Source organism: Macaca thibetana, chromosome X (genome assembly GCF_024542745.1).
Source record: "Macaca thibetana thibetana isolate TM-01 chromosome X, ASM2454274v1, whole genome shotgun sequence".
Taxonomy (NCBI): domain Eukaryota; kingdom Metazoa; phylum Chordata; class Mammalia; order Primates; family Cercopithecidae; genus Macaca; species Macaca thibetana.
This window is the reverse complement of record NC_065598.1, coordinates 81,824,516-81,829,496: the sequence shown is the minus strand read 5'-3', so window position 1 is coordinate 81,829,496 and position 4,981 is coordinate 81,824,516. Positions and strand designations below refer to the sequence as shown.

Sequence of the window (4,981 nt, the reverse complement as noted above, 5' to 3'; positions counted from 1 at the left end):
TCTCAAAAAAAAAAAAAAAAAAAATTACATTAAAAAAAGGAGATAGGGATAGAAACGAGTGAGGAGTATGTAAAGGAACTGCAGGAAAAAAACCCAGCTATAAAAACATACACATAAGGTGAATGAAAATACCTTTAAGTTTACTATGACTTTTGCTTAAAACAGTGCTTCTTGATTAAATTATTCAGTAAAGTGCCTCTATGGTAGATTCCAAAGTTTTTCTTATCTTGCTGTCAAATTGTGGCAGTCATGGAGACTTTTGAAATAGTCTCCTAATTGATTGTACTGCCATTACATGGGACAATGTTCTGCCTCCAATTGGCCTAGGCTTAAGAGGGGAATTTACCAACTTGCATAATGGAGATTTGTGGAGGTTTCAGGTATGACTGGATCAGGGACGGCAAATAATATTGTCAGGGCTCAATTTCTCTACTTCTCAACTCTGCTTATTGCTGCCTGATCTCAGTTTGCCTGCCATGCTATGCAAGACAATTGCTAGTAGCTCCAAATTTATATCCCAATAGCTGAACAATCCCAGTGGAAACAGACAAGAGTTGACATAGCTCTGGCAAAAAAAAAAAAGTCCTGGGGAACATTCTCATTAGCTTTTCTTGAGGTATATTCCCAACCCTGCACTAATCACTGGGCCAGAGGCATACATATTCGGAAAAAAATGAACAGGTTCTGCTCAAGGAAAAGGAGTTTGTGTCCAGGTGAGAAGGCGTTCTGGGCAACTAATTCCAAATGCTCACAGCTCTGGAAACCTCACTGCTTTCACCTCTTTGTACCAACAGGGTCACCGTTCTAAAGGATGAATAAAACCTCATAAGACCTCCAAAAGCAAAAACCAAGAAACAAATGGTGAACCAGTATATGGGGGGAAAAAAAGCTTAACATCACAAATCATCAGGGAAATGCAAATTAACATAGTTAGAAATAAAGAATTGCATTTCATGACAAAATGTCTGTTCCAACAGGCAGCACAATAGTCCTAAATTGATGTATGTATCTTCAAAATATATTAACCAAAAATCAACAGAATAAGAAGAGTCATAGGCAAATCCTGAGTCATTGTTGGTGATGTTACCACGTATCTCCCAGTAAATGATAGAACAATCAGACCAAAAGCAAAAGAGAGGGCAGGGAACATGTTTGACAGCGGACACCATTTCAGTTGCCTTCTTGGTTCGATTTGTGTCTCGGCGATGTTTCCTAGAGTCTCGATGGTTCCTATCTTTTCGCCCCCTTTCCCACCACCCTTTGTTCTCTGGAAGCCCAGAGACATCAGCTGCTGCGATTGTGCTACTGGCTGCTCGGCTCGGAACGGTCAGGACAAAAAAATAAATCCAAAGATATTTTGGCACTAACAGCATGATCCGTACCAAGAAAGATGAGCAGTGGGTTCGAACTGATGAGACTTCCAAGGAGACTTCAGAGAGCCAAGACAGTGAAAAGGAAAATACAAGAAAGACTTGTTAAGCATTAGTAAGGGCGTGAAAGTTGAATTAAGCACAGTAAATGTACAAACAACAAAGCCCCCCAACAGAAGACCACTTAAAAGTTTGGAAGCTACACTTGGCAGGCTTCAAAGAGCTACAGAACATGCTCCAAAGAAGAGAATTGAGCCCCTGAGTCTTGAGCTGGTGGCTGCTGCATCTGGTGTGGCAGATTCTCTCCCTTTTGACAAGCAAACAACCAAGTCAAGCTGCTGAGGCTGTTCCAGCAGCATGACAAAGAGTCAAGGGCACAGAGAGATGCAGAGAGACCTAAAATTAGTTTCAGCAACAATATAGATATGAAAGTTGCCAGATCTGCTACAACTAGAGTTTGTTCAAGACCAGAGAATCAGATTCAGTTTGACGAAGGCTATGACAATTATCCTGGCCAAGGAGAAGACCACTGATCTTAGAAAAAGATGTAGGAAAAATATATTGGCGGGGAAAAGACTTAATATTTTTGACATGACAGCAGTTACTAAATAAGCACCTGAAACAGACACATCACCTTCACTTTGGGATGTGGAATTTGCTAAGCAGTTAGCCACAGTAAATGAACAACCCCTTCAGAATGCATTTGAAAAGCCGATCCAGTGGACAAAGGAGGGGAAACTGTGGGAGTTCCCAATTAACAATGAAGCAGGTTTTGATGATGGTTGTTCAGAATTTCATGAACATATGTTTCTGGAGGAACACTTGAAGGGCTTTCCAAAATAAGGACCAATATGCCACTTCATGGAGCTGATGACTGTGGCCTTTCCAAAAACTCATATCTTAGGGTTAAACAGAAGGTTGAGCATATAGAGTGGTTTACAAACTATTTTAATGAAAAAAAGGACATTCTAAAAGAAAGTAATGTACAGTTCAAGTAAGATCATGGAAATTTTTATTTCAAACAATTAGAGATGGATATTACAACTAAATAAAATAATTTTACTAGAAAAAAAGCAAAGTAAGGATATAGAAGATTCAAACAATATAATTATAAAACTCAACCTAATTAGCGTATACAGAACATTACATGAAACCACTGCAGAATATATGTTTTTTCAAGTTTATATGGATTATTTACCAAGATGAATCAAATACTAGGATGTGATGCAAGACCATACGTTTCAGGGACTGAAATCATATGGAATATGTTCTCTGTATACAGTAGAATTAATATAGAAGAAAATAACAGAAAGATAGAGAAAATATATTCAAATGTTTAGAAATTAAGATACACATTTTCATATATAATGGAAAGCAGACAATATTTTGAACTTAAGTAATAATAAAAATACGGTATATCAAAATCTGTGGGAAGCAGATAAAGCAGCTCTGGAGGGTTATTTATATCTTTAAATGCATATATGAGAAAAAATAAAATGTTAAAAATCAATTACCTAAACTTCCATATCAAAGACTAGGAAAAAGATGACAAATTAAAACAAAAGAAAGCAGAAATGAGGAAACAATACATATATAAGAAAAGAAATCAATGAAATAAAACACAGATGTGAGATAGAAACAATTAAAAAAAAAAAAGTTGGTCCTTTGAAATGTTTCACAAAATTAATAAGCCTCTAGCAAAGACTGATTCCAAAAAACAAAGGAGCACAACAGAAATTGCTAATGTCAAGAATGAAAAAGAAACACCAATACAGATCCTAAAGACATTGTAAAGAAAATGAGAGAATGCTCTAAATAACTAAGGTCAATGAATTTTACAAGTTAAATGGAATGGACAAATTTATTTAACTTATAAATTTATTAACAACTTGCCAAAATGAAATAAGAAGAAATTTTAAAATATAATATTCTGTGAGTATTAAAATCCTTCAATTCATAATGAAAAACCTTACCACATGAAAATTCTACATCCATATGCCTTACCAGGTGAATTCTTCTGGACAGTTAAGTAAGAAGCAATGCCAATTTAACAAGAACTCTTAATATACAAGAAAGGGAGAGTATTAAAAAATTTGCTTTGTGAAGCCATCATAAAACTGATACCAAAACCTGACAAGAACCACAAAAAAGGAAAACTGCAAAAACATGAATTAAAAACTCCAAACAAAATATTATCAAATTGAATCCAGCAATATATAAAAAGAATAATAGATAATTACTAAGTGGGCTTTATCCCAGTAGTAAAAAGATTTTTTTAGCAATAACAATTAATCAATAAATGATATTAACAGATTATGTAAGAAAAAATCACATCTTTATCTCAGTAGATGCAGAAAAAGCATTTGATAAAGGTGAAGAGTTGTTGATGATATCAACTCTTAGCAAACTAGGAAGAAGTGCAAACTACCTTATTCTTACAAAGGACACTTAGAGATAGACTACTCATTTGTAAAATATTGAATGCTTTCCTCTTGACATCGAGAACAAAACATAGATGGCCACTATGACCACTTCTAATCAACACTGTGCTTGAGATACTGGTCACTATAACATGGTAAAGTAAGTAAGTAAAATCTGGTCAACATAATAAGCAAGAAAAATAAGTAAAATGTATAAAGATTAGAAAAGATAAACAAAATTTTCTTCATTCACAAATGACATAGGTTATGTACAAAGACCAAAAATAATCTACAAAGAAACTTTTTGAAATATTAAACAAATTTAGCAAGACCACTGGGTAGAAAATTAATATACACATTCAATTGTATATCTTATATTAGCAAGAAACAATTGGAAAATGAAACAATTAACTTTTACCACGGCTTCAAACCACCTTAAGCACCTATACAATATTTGATAAAATGTGCAAGACCTTTATACTAAAACTATAAAACATTGATGAGGGAATTTTAAAAGACCTAAACAAATTGAGACATATGTCACAGTTATGGATCAGTAAGCTGAATAATGTTAAGATGTCAGTTTCCCCCAAATTGAGCAATAGGTTCAATGCAATACCAATCAAAATACTGGTAGCATTTTCCATGGAAAATTGACGAGCTAATTCTAAAATTTACATGGAACTGCAACAGATTTAGAATAGCCAAGAATTCTTGAAGAAAAAGAACAAACTTCTTATAGAGTTACAGTAATTAAGTGTGACACACTTTTAAACCATCACATCTCATGAGAACTCACTCACTATCATGAGAACAGCAAGGGAGAAATCTGCCCCAATGATCCAATCACCCCCACCAAGCTCCTCTCCTGATACATGGGAATTACAATTTGACATGAGGCTTGGGTGGGGACATGGAGGCAAACTATATCATTCCACCTCTGGCCCCTCCAAAATGTCATGTTCTTCTCACATTTTAAAATCAATCTTGTCTTCCCAACAGTCACCCAAAGTCTTAACTCATTCCAGCATTAACTCAAAAGTCCAAGTCCAAAGTCTCATCTGAGACAAGATAATTCCTTTCTGCCTATAAGCCTGTGAAATAAAAAACCAAAAAAACAAAAACCAACAACAACAAAAAAACAAGTTAGTTAATTCCAAGATACAATGGGGTACGGGCACTGAGTAAATG

The 4,981-nt window shown here is 34.9% G+C and overlaps 1 pseudogene; it reads left to right on the top strand.

Annotated features, from left to right (window-relative positions):
* Positions 1-1,104: 1,104 nt before the first annotated feature.
* On the top strand, positions 1,105-2,241 carry LOC126945832 (28S ribosomal protein S31, mitochondrial-like; annotated as a pseudogene).
* Positions 2,242-4,981: the final 2,740 nt, after the last annotated feature.